The following is an 18,644-nucleotide window of genomic DNA, read 5'->3' on the forward strand; positions in this document are numbered from 1 at the left end:
GTCAGGCAGGACCGCAGAGACCGGTTCAGCCAGGACTCGAAGTCCAGGACTCGAAGTCCAGGACTCAGGATAGAGGATCCAGGACACGACCACAGCAACAGGATCAGCCTCGACTCAGGATCCCGGCGTATATATGGACACAAAAAAGAGATTTGGGGGAAGCTGGGTTAATCGGAACATGAGAGTACACAGGGACAAACAGTCAGAAAGACGGAGTAAGGTGCCCCCCCCCCAACAGTCCAAGCCTATAGCAGCTAAACTAACGTGTCTACATACATGCACTCCCTTAGGATAGGTTGAGGGAAAGGGGTAGCAAGTAAGAAGTAGGAAACAGACGTGGAGAGGCACACGCAGGGAAAAGGTCCCCACTGGAACCTGAATTGGTTAGAGGTAAGGAGTAGGTCTGTGGCTACGTTCCACACTCCCCGGTCGGGCTAGGCCTTCTCTGCAACCTGTTACCCTCTAATAGAACCTCGAGAGGTCAGAGAGGGGAAAGGTTTTGGATAAAGTTTTAAATATAAGATCTAAGTTTTTAGGATTTAAGTATAAAACTAAACTAAAACTAAAATGTATCGGTGAAGAGGCACAACGTATCTACGTCAATGCACTCTTATTAAATTATTTGATTTTATCACTATAAGCTTTATCAAAAAGGAAGATCTTAAGCGCACTCTTAAAAACGGATAGGGTGTCTGCCGCCCGAACACAAACTGGAAGCTGATTCCACAAATGTGGAGCTTGATAAGAAAAGGCTCTGGCTCCCATTGTACTTTTAGAGACTCTAGGAACAACCAACAACCCTGCATTCTTGGAACGCAATGCCCTAGTAGGACAGTAGGGTATAATGAGTTCTTTAAGGTAAGATGGCGCCTGCCCATTAAGGGCTTTGTAGGCGAGAAGAAGAATTTTAAATTCTATCCTGTGTTCTATAGGGAGCCAGTGTAAGGCAGCCAGAACAGGAGTAATGTGGTCCCTTTTCCTAACTCTGGTTAGTACACGAGCCGCAGCATTTTGAATCAGCTGAAGCGACTTGACTGACTTCTTGGTACTCCCTGATAATAAAGAGTTACAATAATCCAGCCTAGAAGTAACAAATGCATGGACTAGTTTTTCTGCATCGTTTTGAGGCAAGATATGCCTGATTATTGCAATGTTACGTAGATGGAAGTAGGCGGTCCTTGAAATTGATTTTATGTGGGCGTTAAAGGATAAATCCTGATCAAATGTAACACCAAGATTCCTTACAGTCTCACTGGAGGCCAAATTAATGGCATCCATAGTTAGTATCTTTAGATAATTTGTTTCGTAGATTATTTGGGCCAAGTACAATAACTTCAGTTTTAGCCGTGTTTAACATCAAAAAGTTTAAGGTCATCCACGTTTTTTTGTTTTTTGTTTAGTTTTTTTTTCAATTTATTTTTTAACAACTTTATTTTTCAGTTTTTCACAAATACAGTATGTCCAACATTTATGACAAAAAGTTGCAAACGCCCCAGATCCCACCCCCCTCCCCCTCCAGGTGGTATTCCCCAGTGAATAGACAAACAAACGAAAAAAATAAATACACGAATGGTCATAGAAATAATATATAAAAGTAAGTAAAATAAATGAAAAAATAAGGAATAGACCAAAATAAGCACATACAACAAAAATGACGATAACAGACAGTGTACGAGTAGATAATCAGATATAATAAAACATCACACACATAACCCAAATAAGCATTTTAGTTTATGCTATTCTTATTGCCAGCCTTCTAAACCCTTAGTGTGACAAGGTACATAACAACTTCAAGCCCACAGTTAGGGACCCCAGAGTGCCCAGGTCAATAGTCAAAGAGAAATGCAAAGTGAATCAGGTGAGGGATAGGCCTCGAACATGGGTAATAAATAGCGACCAAGTTTTGTCGTATTTGTTGACTAAATCGCGCACTGCATATCTACATTTGTCCACGTCTAGCCCAAGCATCACTTCCCTGAGCCAGTGAATATAGGAAGGGGGATTTTTTCCTTTCCAATTTAGCAGTATGAGACGGCGGGCATGCAACGACGCATAGGCAACCACATTTTTGTGGAGGGAGGAGAACCCTAGTCCAGTATCAACAGTTCCAAAAATAGCTGTTTGAGGATTAGGAGATAGCATCCTGCCTGATATTGCAGAGAGTGACCGAAACACAGAAGCCCAGAAACTGTTTAATGACGGACATGACCAGAACATATGGCCCAGGGAAACAGGAGAATAATGACACCTGGGACAGGTTGGAGCGACACTGGGAAAGATCTTAGCTAGTCTGTCGTTGGAGTAATGTAGCCGGTGTACTACCTTAAATTGGATTAGTCCATGTCTAATACAGAAAGAAGAGGTGTGTATACGTGAAACAATGCTTTCCCAGGCTTCCTCTGAAATAGAATCACCAATATCTCCTTCCCATGCTTTTTTAGTTTTGTCCCATGTGGGAGGGCAGTTATTCAGAATCAATGTATATATTTTGGACACAGCCCCTTTATTAAATGGATTCACATTAAGAACCGAGTGAGCTAGATCTTTAGAGGGTGGCAGGGTTCGTACGGGTGCTTGAAATCCTTGAAAATGCTTGAAATTTGACGTGGTGTTTTCAAGGTCGGGAAAGTGCTTGAATTTTGGGAATGGTGCTTGAAATTTAGATAAAGTGCTTGAAAATGTAAATGCTTTACTTTTACAATAAATTGCTGTCTGACTGAATAGTTCGCTTTTTAGATTAAAAGAAAAGAATTGCTTCGCTACATACAACAGCCCTGCTCCGGCCTTCCCGCGCTTCCACTTGCGCGCGACCTGCAAGTGTTTTTGTTTGTGTGAATTGGGCATTCTGATGAGAGTGATAGAGATGACAGGAGGTTGCTGTTTTAACGAGCGTTGACTATCCGAAGAAAAATACAAGCCATGGCTAAAACCATGCAAAGGTTGCCAAAAAGAAATGCAGTTGTTCTCGATGGGAGAGTCTGCGCTGACGAGCCACATGAAAGGTAAGCCGTAGTAGAGCATGTTGACATAGGCTAACGTTGCATGTTACGTTTGTTTAAGCTAGTAACGTTAGCGAACTCAATGTGGGATAATTGCTTATGCAGGTGACAATAACTTCAGAGGAGCGTACCTATGTCAGTCGCCATCCTGTGGTGTTTCGTGTCACACAGAATGATTTTTAAAGCAATGTATTTCTACTGGTAGTTTGTGCCTAAACTTGCTCCATCGAAATCAGTCGCATTGACCCGAAGACACATTTTGAGTTATATACACTGTTGGAAAGAGGATATTCCTAGCTTTCTAACGGAGGAAACATATTTTCGTTTGTACTGGTCTGGGGGAAGCTCGCGAGTGTGTGTGTGTTTGTGTATTTTTGCGTTTGTGTGTATTGTGTTTATTTCCCGGGGAAAACACTCACGAGAAACACCGGCTGTTATAATGCCTGCTGTGACGTTAAGTTACTCCGTTCTCCGCTTGTAATTATGCCTCTGAATTTGCCGAAACAAGTTTAATATTCTGAAAGCTAAGACTTTGTTTATTTGAAATCAGATGAAAACAAACTGTAACGGACCCTGCCGTGTTATCTGATTACTATACGCCATATATTCATAATTTCAGCCGGAGGGAGGGGGAGCAGCGCTACGGAACAGCAGAGTGGCGAACTTTAGTGGAGTAGAAGTGTAGTACACAGTTGCATAAAATGAAAGTATAAGTATTTTAAAATTGTATTTAACCCTCTATCTATGGCATAGTGTTGCCCTCAGGCAACAAACCACTTTTTTCGATCTCACACTGGCCCTCTACATTTATATATATATATGTGTGTGTATATATATATATATATATATATATATATATTTAAATATACACAATGTCACCTGACATGCTGGTGTCCAATACAATTAGGGAATTATATGGGTGTGGCATTTTGTCTTGGGGTGGAGCAGTCCTTTCTGCAAGCAAAACTGCAAGGGACTCAGGGCCACCACTTGGTTGCAGTAGTCAGGAAGGCAGGGAACTAATTGTTACCTTGGCTGTGTAAGCTGTCGGTTTGTTTACTTCAATAGATTTCTATGCTGTTTGGTATTAAAAAAAAAAGGACTTTTGTGAAGGTGTGTGTCTCCCACTTCCATTTCCTTTCATGTAACTAGTTTAATCCTGTGATTGATCCTGCATGTTGTGTGAGGATGCATTCAGGGAGTCGTGTGTTCTGCAGACCTGTGGCGGAGTACTCATCCACCGCAGAGTAGCGAATAAATCCAGAGAAATTCACTCGATGGAGAAGGGATGTTAAAACCCAAACTGGAATCCGGTCTGTCTCAATGAGCCTCATTTTCTGATCTAAAAAGTGGTTGTACATTTTATCTTAGGATAAATTAATATTGTAAAAACCAAAACTCTTACACAGAAACTGACCTCATGCTGTTACTTAGATTAAAGTCTTATGTTCTGTTTTTATTAGATAGAGAAATACCGTGCGTTTTATGGGGAGTTTGCCTATAATTTATATACATATATATATATATATATATATATATATATATATATATCTTTGTATGATGTGTGCTCTGTGGCCTCGCTCTCTTCACACTGTGCTCGTTTGGTCACATTGTATCAAAATAAAACGTTTGTCCTAACCTTGGAGAGCCATATGTTTACTGCCAACCTAAAAGGACCTCAAAAATGTTAATAAAGAATTTATTGAAAAGTTATTTGGCTGATTGTTTTATATTGGCTCAGCCAGGTTATATGGGATGCCCAGTCTACTTACATATGGGTCACTCATTTTAAAATATTAAACTTTGTTTTATTTTTCTTTAATTTGTCATCCTCAAGTAGAGGATATTACGAAACACACATTTGGTTGTTTATAGCATAAAGAACATCTGATTTAATGTGAGGTAGGGAAATAATCATTTGAGTATAAGTATGTGCATATAAATATGTAATTTACAAGTGCCGCTGTAAGCTGCTTGAAAAGCTTGAAAATGCACCTTGAAAATGCTTGAAAAGTGCTTGAATTTCACTTTGGAAAAGGCGTAAGAACCCTGGGGTGGACATGGATATCCTGGAAAATGTTTAGATGCAAAAGACCGAGCCTGGAGGTATCTAAAGAAGTGAGATTTTGGTATGTTGTGATCCCTACACAAGTGTGTAAAGGATGCAAAACTGCCATCACTAAAAAGATCTTGAAAATAGACCAAGCCACTTCTATGCCAAACAGCAAATGCCATGTCCAAACGGGATGGTGTAAAAAGGTGATTAGACATTATTGGCGAGAAACTGCATATGCTTTTCAGATTCATATCTTTCCTAAATTGACCCTAGATCTTAATTGAGTTTTGGACCACTAAGTTTGAGTTAAACTCACTTACTTTAACATTCAATGGAAGGGGGGCAGTTAAAAATGAAATTGGGGAAACTGGGAGTGTGGACTCCAACTCCATTGTAGCCCATATTGGGCCCTCCTTGTCTGCAAATGTGGTAATCCAGTATGTGAGTTTAGCAATGTTAGCTGCCCAGTAATAAAATAGGAAATTAGGTAGACCCAAACCACCTTCAGATTTGACCCTCTCCAGATTTGCCTTCTTTGTGTGTGCAGGCTTCTTATTCCATATAAACGCAGAGATAAGGCTGTCTATTTGGGCAAAAAAGGATTTTGGGATGAAAATCGGAATCATCTGAAACAGGTACAAATATTTGGGCAATATTGTCTTTTTCACAGCATTTATCCGCCCTGTTAGTGTGACAGGCAGCTTTGACCACCTATCTAGATCATTCTTGGTGCGTTCCAAGATAGATTTATAATTGTACTTAAAAATATCCTTAACCGAGCCTGCTATCTCAATACCCAAGTAAGTACATTTTTCATTTTCAATCCTAAAGGGCAGATGACCATAATCCTCCAGCCTTGCCAAGTCATTGAGAGGAAACAGTAAAGATGTTGACAAGTTAATTTTGTAACCTGATATGTTCCCAAATGTCTTCAGCAAGGAGAGAACATATGGCATGCTTTCTATTGGGTCTGACATTTGCAAGAGCAGGCCGTCCGCATATAGAGATGTTTTATGCACTGTGTTGCCCCTGGAAACACCCTTAATCCTATTGTCCGTTCTGATAGCAATTGCTAAGGTTTCAATTGCAATGTCGAATAAATAGGGTGACAGGCAGCATCCCTGCCTTGTTCCTCTGTAGAGCATAAAATATTCGGAAATAAGACCGTTTGTTTTAACAGCGGCTGTAGGAGCTGAGTATATTGTCTTAATCCATTTACAAAAAACAGATCCCAGTCCAAATGTTTCCAAGAAAGCAAAAAGATAGTTCCACTCAATCCTATCAAACGCCTTTTCAGCATCAAGGCTCAGGATAATTTCAGGCCGTACTGTGGATTTAGGGGACAATAATAAATTAAGTAACCGCCATACATTAAAAAACGAATGTCGCCCAGAGATTAAACCTGTTTGGTCTTTACTGTATCAATAATGATAGGAATAAAGGCTTCTAATCGCTGCGCAAGGACTTTAGTTAATATTTTATAATCACAGCAAAGAAAGCTGATTGGTCTACACCAGGGGTCTTCAACTAAAATTCAACGAGGTCCAGGTAGAGAAAATGTTCCCATGCAAAGGTCCGGAACATCAAAATGTCTAACTTGCTTCATGAATTAGTGTGATATATATTGAAGTAGCTGTAGCTTTATCAACGTCTGCATGTAATCAACAACTGACTGCCAATCAAATAAAGTACAATTCAAAAACAACAATATTTATTGTCAATTAACATTGAACTATACAGATATAAAGTAAATACTGTGGATATGTGTAATTTTCCTCTCGGGCTGCATTTACAAATAAAATAGAGAAAATAAATAAAATAGCTTTTGAAAATATGTGCATCTTAAAAGTGCTTAATTTTAGATAAATCAAATAAAGTGTAGCAGCAGCTTGAGAGTCCATTTTTCTTTGTTAACCGTTTCACATCATGACTTAACAGTTTCAGACGATTATAGAACAATATCAGTCTTTACACATCATAACAATTGAACAGTTTTAAAGTTTCTCTTTCTTTCCCTCTTATATTGCAGTCCCTCACTCACTTTTTTTAAATTCAGTGTGAGAATTGACCTGGAGCTTGTCCTGCCAAAACTCGATGGGAAACCCATCCGGACCTGTGCCTTCCCTATACTAGACAGTCTGATTGCGCCTTCTATTTCTCCAACCGTTAATGGTTGTTCTTAGGAGCACTGGGAGTCTGGTGAGAGTTTTGGGATATGTAAGCAATCCAGAAACTACTGAATTTCAGACGAGTTAACATCTACCTCTGATTGATATAAAGTAGAATAGTATTGCTTAAACTGGTCATTAATTATTTGGGGATTATGCGAAGTCGAATCGGCACCTGTATTGATCCTTGGGATCGTCTGTCCAGCCGCCTGCTGCTTGAGCTGAAGTGCGAGGAGCAGTGGTTGCGTTAGACTTTTTCGTTGTCCGTCATTTTGACGGACACGATCGTAACATTTCCGTCATAATTCATTATTACCCGTCATTTTATTTGTCATGTTTTAATAATGAGATGAGACATATTTCATAATTATGTTTGGGTACTGAGCAGCAAATGCTCATTCATTCTTTTTTTTTAATGATTCATATAGAACTTTTAAGGGCATGGAGAACAAAAAAGATGAACAGAGACACCGACCGTGTGGTCACTTTTCATGTCAACACGAACATGAATGATTTATTTTTTCCTTTTTTCCTGCACTGACAGACAGCACAGCAGAAGGGGGACTGAGGCCGCTAAAAACACCGCGACCATTGTGCCTAAACAGGCAAATATGAACAATGCCATCGTTTTAAATGAGACAATTACAATCAAAATATGAACAAAACATTTACAAGAACAACTCAATTGATCTGCTGTAGCCTAGCCTGAACGCTGATTTCTGCATCGTCGTGCACCCTCGGACAAATCCGTTACTCATCTTAGCTTTTCTACAGGTGTCGCAGAACATTTTGCCATCTTCCCTCCTCAGCCACTTAAACTCTTGCTCCCACTGAACCCGGTACTCCCGCTTGAACTCCTTGCCACTTGCTTGCCCCTCTGCTGCTGGCTGAACGTTGTCAGTTTTAGTCTTACTGGCTTGTCCTTCATCCTCCACCGCATCAATCCCTTTTTTTTCACCTCGTTTATCCACACCATCACAACTACTGGGCTTATTAAAAAAGCTTCGGACGATCAACTGCCGTGACATTTTGCGATTGCTAAAGCCGGTTAAACAACGAGGTAATCAACGAGGTCAAAAACAAGACTAGACAATAACTACTTAATATGCACACACTCGCCACCAACTGGACAGGGGTGTGAATGACTAAATAATAGTTACAGACTACAGTAGAGTACAGTAGATCGCCCTCAGTCTACCTGGCCACTAAGGATGTAATATAATGTGGGCTGCTGGTGGAAATGTTGGAGCTGTTCCGAGTTGTGTTCTAATCTGTCAAAATGACAGACTGCTTTCAGATGTGTCCGTCATTGTTAGAAAAAATCCGTCATTGACGGAAAATATTCGGTTAACGCGACCTCTGGCGAGGAGTCTCCCTGCTCTGTCCCCATGTTCATAGTAAACCCGTTTTCAGCTCTCCACGTCGAAAGTGTGTTAAATTCAGATTGAAGCAGTACTTTTTCTTTAAAAAGATCTGCCGTGGGTAAGAGAGCATACCGTCTGCAATGCTGTGCATCAGTTCTTTAAGTTTCTTAGATCGCTCTTTATTTGTATGTGCAGTGTATGAAATAGCCTGTCCCCTGATTTAAGCTTTTAGGGATTCCCATAGAACACTCCTCGAAATATCCTTGATGTCATTCATTTCTAGAAAAAAGTCAATCTGGCCACTGAGGTAAGTTTTAAGGTGTTCATATGAAAGCAAATGGGGGTCTAGACGCCAGCTGCATTGGGGTGCTATATTACCAGGAAACATCATATCCATTTGTACTGGACCATGGTCTGATAACACAATGCTGTGGTACTGGCTCCTGGGGATTAAGGGAAGTAATTGGTCATCTACAATGAAATAATCAATCCTGGAATAGCTATGGTGGACAGGGGAGAAAAACGAAAATTGTTTAGTATTAGGATGTTTTGCCCGCCACGGGTCAGATAGGCCACAGGAGCGCAGGAAGGAGTTTATAGCTATCGCAGATGTTGACAGGGTATTACCAGGTCTAGGGTTGGATCTGTCAAGGTGGGCATGGAGAACGCAGTTAAAATCACCACCCAATACCAATGTATAGGTATTGAAGTCAGGGAGGGCTGAGAAGAAGTTTATGAAAAATGATTGAGTCATCCCAATTCGGTCCATAGATGTTAGCCAATATTAAAGGAGTATTAAAGAGCCTGTGACACGGTTTTCCCCCATCATCCAAACCCATCAATTTGAGTACATATTGTCCCCTTGAAAACCGTTACTGAACTGATTTTGGATATTTGTACTTTGATAACCGTTAATCTGCCTTCAATGTTGACAATTTTCTGGATCTTCTCGCGGATTCTTCAAGTCCCGCCAAATAATGGGTGACGTCATTGCGGGCACAGCGCTCCAGCTGCACCGTCCAGGATCCCAGCATCTGCATGTAAACCTTTATATATATACAGTCAGATGTAAACGCACAACGGCGCACACAGCAGCAAGCTCAGACAGCGATGACAGGTTAATGTTGAACGTGTCTGAGAGCTCATATGAGGCTGAAGGATCGGTTTATGTTGTATCTGTTAGAAGTCTAGGAATGAGGTGCGTCAATATGGGCGATCATATGGTCATGTAGCCAGTGGTGGAATGGGACTAAAAATCATCCCGGGACTCTCGACCGGCCCACTTCGGTACCGCTAGTAAATTGTCAACGGGGGGAGTGGGGGATGTAAAATACAAATATAATGTATAATGTCTGTGTCTTTGACATTAGCGCTGCTAGCCACCTGTGCCCTGTACTACGAAGCCAGTTCAACAGACCCTGGATATGTTTGAGTAACAAACAAACTAACAACAACAAACTAACAAACGAGATCTCGCTAAGCGGTCCTACGACGCTGGTTATCAACTCGGTAAATCAAGCCAGGGTTTCTCTCTCCAGCTGAGAGCGCGTTCACGTCTAAGACACGAGTGGATCTGACTTTAATTACATTTGTCTCGAGTGTTTCGTCAACATAATGTGTTAAATAATACTTCTGCATACAGTCTGTGACACTGTGAGTGTTGCACGGCCAGATGAGGCTGGAGAAGCTGACTCAGATAAGGAAATATATGATATATTATGATATTATATGATCGATGATCTGATTGATGATGTAATATGAATGATAAGTGCGACACGTCGGCGTCTTCTCTGCATACGGCAGTTTAAACTGTATTTCCTTTATCCTGTAATATGACTTGAGAGATTTAAACTCCGCACACTGAGTTGATCTCTTTTCTATAGACGCCGGAGGCGGGCAGCGTCAGGTAAAATAAGTTATTTAGCCTTCTCAAACCTGAGCCTCACGCGCCGCCTATGGGGGATGTGCTAGTTACTTATCCGACCGGCCCACTTCGGTACCGGCCCATCGGGATTCGTCCCGATGGCCAGTCCGCCACTGCACCCAGCCCACGTAAACTGTCAACGGGGGGAGCCTCGCTGCGGGGAAACGGTGGACCTAGTGTCCCGATCGGAGTGGGAATAATAATAATAATCCGTGCATTTTATCCATTAATTTCCCCAACATTGTGGTAAAAAACCACACGTTTAATCCACGTGGGTGTACTACAACTACAAAAAGCATCGGTTTGTTTTCTCATCAGTAAATGCAGACCGGCTCAAACAAACGATTTTTAATCATCATCCTCACTCATCATTTAATGTATAATATGTTCGCCGAATTGACATGAAAGCACTAATAAATGTAGTTTCATCCACTTGAGTTTATAACCACAAAACTAATCGATTTGTTTTTATATCACATCCGACGGGAGGAAATTCAGCAGCTCTCACTCCCGATTTTTAATCCTCATGTAATCATCATCTTCACCACGATCATTATGTTTATGTCGCCGAATTGACATGAAAGCACTGACACATATGAATATACTGTAGTCAACTTCATTAAAACGTTATTAACGTGCCTAAACTCAGTAATTTACCATTTCTACGCATGACAACACACTTTGTCCGTGTTTGGCTCTCGAAGCGTTCCCGCATTGACGTCACTTCCGGCTTCCCCCAAAACTTCAAAATGAGTGAAGGAATTTCCCCGCGATGTTCGAAAGTATTGATATTTAACGAAACGGTATCGCTTTTTCTTTTTTAAACTGACGGTTCGAGATTACTAGTAGCCCAATATTTCATTGCACAACAGTTGTTGGGATGCTGTCACAGGCTCTTTAAACAAACTGCAACAATATATCTACCATTGGGATCAGATATTATTTCAGAGAGTTCAAAAGGTATCCCCTTTCTAATTAAAATTGCTGTGCCCCTGGTTTTGTAATCAAAACGCGAGTGATACACTTGTCCAATCCAACTGCATCTTAGTCTCTTTTGGGAGTTAATATTCAGATGTGTTTCCTGCAGAAACATCACATCAGGCTTCAATGATTTTAAATGGGCAAATATGTTACTCTGTTTCACCATATTATTTAGGCCTTTGACATTCCAGCTGATGAAAGAGAATGCACCTTGTTGTTTATCTACAGCATCAGGAGCCATAACTCTGCCACTGGATAGATGGTCTGGACTTGAAAGTTGGCAAAATCTGAACACATATGTGCAATCTTGGGTTAAGGCATGAAACAATAGAAAAACAAAAAAGTACCATAAAACAGACAAAAGTTAAGAAAGTAACAAAAAATAAACTCTTACCATCCTGGATCCCCGGGCTGGTCTTCTTAAAGCCTGAGACTGCCCTACAAACACTCGTCCTACTCTTAGGCATATAACACATCAAGACTAACCTAAACACTCGACTGAACTGTGCAAGGGCAGAACAATATGAATTCAAATGAAACATGGCCCTTCTCATAGTACCGACATTGCTGCACTTATGTGGTCATAACTTAAAACAGCCTTAAACACCTACAGTTGGGAGATATAAACAGCTATAACTTAAGAAAATCTGCATTGTTGTAATTTCCCTGACTCATTGTCCATAGTCCACACATAAAGCGCAACCAACTGTAGTGTAATTAACAGTCAAAAATGTAGTCATTGTGACACAGGCTGTGACATTATCCTGCAGCTCCAACAGTACCTGTCATGGCCCCCAATATTGATTATCACTCTCCCTCCAGGTCCTGCGGGTGCAAATCCGTCTCAATGTAGTGCTTTGCCTTGGTTGGGCCTTCAAATGACTTTTGCTCTCCAGCTGAGGTTGTGATTTTAAGTGTGGCTGGATACACAAGTCCATACTTCACACCAGGGCGCAGCAGCCCCCAGACCTCAGTAAACGCCGCCCTCTTTTTCCTCACCGAGAGCGTGTAGTCCGGGTAGATGTAGAAACGCTTGCCGTTGTGGAAGATGGGCCCCGCTCCCATGGCTTTCCGTATAATATCTGCTTTCTCCTGAAAGTAGTGGAATTTAATGATGATCGGCCTCGGGGCATCCCCATCAGCTGGTTTCGGCTGCAAGCCCCTATGTGCACGGTCAAGTGTCGGTGTGTAGTCCAGGCTCAGAGCATCCTGCAGTAGTTGAGCTATGGCTTTCTCTGGTCGAATATTCCCAGTCCCTTCCGCCACACCGACTAGTCGACAATTATCTCTCCGTTGTCGAGACTCTAGATCTTCGGTTTTGTCCACCAACCTGTTTACTTGTGAAGACAGCGTAGTAACTTTAGCCTCGAGTTCCACTACCCGGTTAGCATAGCAATTAGCCCCCTCCTCAAGGCCTTCAATGCGCGTTACGAAAGTTGCGTTCTCCTTCCTAACATCTTCAACAACCTTATGGCGCGTTTCCACTGCAGCGGTTAGCTCGCTTTAAGCGTGCCGAGCCGTGCGGGGCCCATTTTTGTTGCGTTTCCACTTGGACTAGTACCGGCTAGCGGGTCCTAATTCACAGTTTTTCTGGCCCCATAAAATCGTGGTTCCAGGGCCAGGAACAACCAGGCTGAGTCGGGCTGAGTATGCTAAACTAGAGAGAGAATCGCTGGCAAGGGGGCTACAACTACAACAAGATGAACATATTTGACCGTGATTTAATTGTAATACACGTTTCAAAATGATGCCGAAGTAACAACATACTGATACCGGTTAGTAAAAACCATGAATTAATGCTTTGACAAGTCTGCAGACAGACGGCAGGCGAAAAACCCTTTTTAAAATGCGTGTTTTCTAAATGGAGCTTGGCTAAGCTAACGTTATGTATGCTCCGACCGTCCACACTCACAACAACGGCCTATACAGACATAAATAAACCAGCGACTGTATTCGCCATAACACAGGCAGTCTGTAGTTTGTACTTGTTTAACTTTTGTCTAGTTTCTGAACAGATATGAGGAGCTGTGAGCTCTGAGGGCTAACAGCTAACGGCTGTGTTGTTTTTCTGGGGCGCTCATTGAAGATGACGTCACGGCTCCGCCTACACTGCGTTACTATAGTAACTGCCCCAGTTCCTAAACTGTAATGGAAGCGCAGCATTAAAGTGAGCCGGGCCTAATAAGGCCTAACCAAACCGAGCAAGGCCGAGCAAGGCCTGCAGTGGAAACGCGCCATTAGTAAACTCTGTGCGCACATTGAAGATTTCTGATCTTAAGTCCCTCGACAGGTTGTCTATTTTGGTGTGCAATTCACCTACACTCACCGTTGAATCGATCTTAGTTAGCACACACTGCTCAGTCCGCTTTAGGGTGGCCATGATTGCCTGTGTATCCGACAGGGGCTCCGCCGACCCGGCCGTGTCTTCCTCAGGCGAGTCCGCTGCGTTTGGGCCTGGTTTCGGTCTTTGGTTCTTTGGCATTTTTTGAGAGTTTTATGTACAACCAAATCATAACACGGTCACTTTTAGATAGCTGAACACTTTAGAGACAGATTTTCCCCACGGGAGCGAGAAAAGAGGCGAAAATAACTTTTGAAATGTTCTTTCCAAGCAGAGCTCAGAAAACTGCGTCCTCACATGTCGCTGCTCCTACGTGCCCCCGGTCATCCACGTTTTTAAGTCCTTGAGGCAGTCTTGAATTTTATTTAGGTGATTGGTTTCATCAGGCTTGATGGATAAATATAGTTGAGTATCATCCGCATAACAGTGGAAATGTACAGAATGATTTCTTATAATATTGCCTAGCGGAAGCATATATAATGTGAACAAAATAGGTCCAAGCACTGAGCCCTGTGGCACTCCATGGCTAACTTTGGTTTGCGTGGAAGATTCATCGTTAACACGTACAAACTGAGAGCGTTCCGATAGATAGGACCTAAACCAGCCAAAAGCAGTTCCCTTAATGCCAACTAAGTGCTCTAGTCTTTGCAATAGGATATCATGGTCGATAGTATCAAATGCAGCACTGAGATCGAGCAAAACAAGAATAGAGACAAGTCCCTTGTCTGAGGCTATTAGAATGTCATTTGTGACTTTATCCAGAGCTGTCTCTGTGCTATGATGTGTTCTAAAGCCAGACTGAACATCTTCAAATAAATCATTGTTTTTTAAGTAATCACACAGCTGTTTTGCGACTGCTTTCTCAAGAATTTTTGAGAAGAATGGGAGATTAGAAATAGATCTATAATTGGCTAAAACCTCTGGATCGAGGTTGTGCTTTTTAAGAAGAGGTTTTATTACTGCAACTTTAAATGATTGTGGAACATAGCCTGCTAATAAAGACATGCAACATGCACGTTGATGGTTTAGAAGAAAGAATCATTGAATGTAATTGTTCAAGGTTTATGGCTGAAAAGCATTCTAGTTTACTATCTAGTGTAATATTAGAGCTTACATTTCCGGGAGCTGTTGATAACACTATACTGGTCAAAGGCAAGAGGTCATTGATTTTGTTTCTAAGAGTAACAATTTTATCGTTAAAAAAGCACATAAAATCATTGCTACTGAGTGCTATGGGAATGAAAGCGCTGAAAATAAATCTTGCATTATTCTTATTCTCATCTATTAATGAAGAGTAGTAAGCTGCTCTCTTTACGCAGTGCTTTCTTATATTCATTGAGAGTAATATGCCAAATTAAACGAGATTCTTCAAGTTTAGTGGAACGCCATATCCTTTCAAGTTGTCTCGACTTTTGCTTTATTTTTGCGGGTTTCGGCATTATGCCGTGGAGCTAGTCTATGTTTTATTTTCTTCTTTTTCAAAGGAGCAACGAACAGAGTCCAATTTTATTCGCAGCGCATCTGTAGCACTATCAACAACATGATCAATTTGGGATGGTGTACATTTTGTATAAGTTTCCTCCCCTACATGCAGACATGCTATCGAGTTAAGTATTGATGGAATCTCTTCCTTAAATTTGGCTATAGCACTAACAGATAGGTTTCTGCTGCAGGAGTTTTTGACTAATGCTTTGTAGTCTAGTAACAGTACTTTAAAAGTTAACAACAAATTGTCAGATAAAGCAGGATTATGCGGTTCGACTAATAGTTGCTCAATTTCAATACCATAAGTCAGAACAAGGTTGTGACTCGAGAGTGTGATTATAGCAGTGGGTTGGTTTATTTACACTCTGTAGGTGGCTTTAATATCCATGTTGACGATGATAAAAATAGCCTTACTGTTGCATTTAACTCTATAATTACTTTATCTGTTTTAAGTACCAAAGTTGATCAAAACTCAGAGAATTCTGAATAAGGACCTGGTGCACGGTACACTGTAACAAATAAGATTGGCTGCAAAGTTTTCCAGGTCGGATGCGTAAGACTAAAAACAAGGCTTTCAAAGTAGGTAGAATTGTATTTTGGTTTAGTATTGATAAGTAAACTTGAGTCAAAGATTGCTGCAACTCCACCTCCTCGGCCCGTGCCTCGAGCAATATGAGTGTTGATATGGCTGGGTGGAGTGGCCTCATTTATGCTGACATATTCTTCATGTCTCAACCAAGTTTCAGTGAGACAGCATATATCAATATTATAATCTGATATTAAATCATTTATCAATATTGCTTTAGATGCTAAAGATCTTATGTTTAAGAGTCCACATGTAATCTTCCTGTTTTGTTGCACTGTAGTAGTTGTTACATTTACTTTTAAGTTATTATGTGTGACACCTCTATTAGGTTTTACTTTAAATTGTCCTTGGGCAGACACACACACCGCTAATATTGGGTATTTTATTGGAGAGAGCGCAGAGAAACATATAAAACTGCGACTCCTCCGCCTGGTCTCAACTCCAGTTCGTCATGGATTAAGTCCACAAAGCACTGAAATGTTTGCTGAAATGAGATCTGCACCTTCCAAAGTAGGATGAATTTATCCTAAACAGATCAGGTTTTCCCCAGAAGGCTGTCCAATTATTTACGAAGCCCACATTGTTTGCTGGGCACCACCAAGACAACCAGCACTGAAATGATGACATGCGGCTATACATGTCATCATTGATCAGATTGGGGAGGGGACCAGAGAAAATTACGCTGTCCGACATTGTTTTAGCATAACTACACACCGACGCCACATTAACTTTGGTGCATTCTGATTGGCGTAAACGAACATCATTACCACCGACGTGAATAACAATCTTACTGTATTTAAGTTTATTCTTAGCCAGCAGTTAAAGATGCGCCTTAACATCGCACGCTCTGGCATGTGACTGTGGAGGCTTTGGTCTCTAAATTCATGTGTCTCATAATAGAGCTACCAATAACCAGAATTGCACACAGGATAGCCCGGAAGTGACAACACGCTTACCGCAATAGTGAGGGTCTGTGTAACGACTGCTGCCCTGCCTCAAATGGAATGAACAAGTATCATTCCATTGTTACGCTGATGACACCCAACTGTACCTCAGGATCAACCCTACCTCCTCTGCAGCCCTGCCTTCACCCACACGTACTGCCTGCCTGGAGGAGATACAGGCGTGGATGAGGCAAAACTTCCTGAAACTGAACAGCTCCAAGACCGAAGCCATTATAGTTGGCACCCCAACCAGGTTAGGTCATCCACCATCACCGCCATCACCTTCTCCGGCCAGGACATTACCCTCTCCTCAACAGTCATCAACCTGGGTGTGAAAATAGACGCCCATCTGACCTTTGAGGCCCATATTAAACAGCTGTGCAAGAACTCCTTCTATCACCTCAGGAATATCGCCAAACTCCGCCCCACACTCACAATAAAGGCTTCTACATTCTCTAATTTCCCCTCCTCGACTCCTATCCTCGTGACTTAGTCCCACCCACAGGAGATGCGAGTGGAGGAGTCGGGGAGGGGAACCGAGGAGAGAGGAGGGGAAGCAGCAGGCGTTTAGAGAAATGAGAACTCCTCTCCTCTGAGCGGTCATTTTAAAGAGACGTCCATTAATGATGACAGGAGGCACAGCAGCCCTCTGTCTGATGGACAGATGTGTTCTTGACGACTTATATGTTTACTTTGAATTCATTCACAGTGCGGTATAATGAGACAATAACAGGCTACAGATGCGGACATTTATATAAATATATACAATTTCAGAATCAAACAAGTATGAGAGCACTTTCATAGTATCAAGACAATCAGAGACTGGATATATCCCCCTCCTGCGCAAATACGATCATATCACCCCCATCCTTAAAACACTACACTGGCTCCCTGTGGAACTGAGGATTGAATACAAGGTCTCCTTCCTCACCCACCAGTGTATCCATGGAACCCCCCCCCCCCCCCCCCCCCCCCCCACCCTACCTCAAGGAACTCCTCACCCCTTATACTTCCTTGCGGACCTCCCGCTCCAGCAAAACCAACCTCCTCAAACCCCCCAGGACCAAGCTCCGTACTATAGGAGACTGGGCTTTCTGCTCGGCTGCTCCCAGACTTTGGAATGCTCTCCCCGAGCACATGAGAGCACCACAGACCGTGGAGGCTTTTAAAAAGGCCTCAAAACCCATCTATTCAATAGAGCCTTTCCCTAGATCCTTTATCTTATTCATTACTACCCTTTTATTTTGTTATTGTTTGTTTTTAGTGCTTTTTATTCATTCTACCGTGTTGTGTACTGTTTTTATTTTTGTTCCATGCTAAATGCTTTTAGTACTTCGGAATCTGAACTCAGATATGAAGTGTGTTATAAATTAAACCCATTATTATTATTATTATTACTGACACAGAAACACAGCATCCATTGTTTCCCTCAGCGCTGTAATCGGGGGCTGCCATTGTCTTTTGAAGTGAATAATTGTTAATAACTTCATAGGCTCAGCCAAACTAGTTATAACACCACAAAAAAACCAGTTCCCTTCAAAGCTAACCACTCAATATGTGTTGGTTTATTTTCTTAACTTTTTTGTATTGGCTATACATATAGGATAGGTAAATCATAACAAAGAAAACAAGAAAAAGTAAAGATAAAACATGTGCATTCTTATATTTTGATATAGTTTTTTAACCGCTTACATCTCACAACCAGCGACATCCATCCTTTCATATTTAATAATGTATTTCTCCATGTCCCTCCACCCTACTTTTACACTTGTATCCCTTATCCCCTCTTTTTCCTC

General features: G+C 41.6%; 1 protein-coding gene across 4 annotated transcripts in view; it reads left to right on the top strand.

The window, feature by feature from the left end:
• The window catches only part of wwp2 (WW domain containing E3 ubiquitin protein ligase 2), a 98,843-nt gene that overhangs the window by 42,830 nt on the left and 37,369 nt on the right, over nt 1–18,644 (top strand). The gene's annotated exons all lie outside the window — the stretch shown is intronic.

Source organism: Pseudochaenichthys georgianus, chromosome 7 (genome assembly GCF_902827115.2).
Source record: "Pseudochaenichthys georgianus chromosome 7, fPseGeo1.2, whole genome shotgun sequence".
NCBI lineage: Eukaryota > Metazoa > Chordata > Actinopteri > Perciformes > Channichthyidae > Pseudochaenichthys > Pseudochaenichthys georgianus.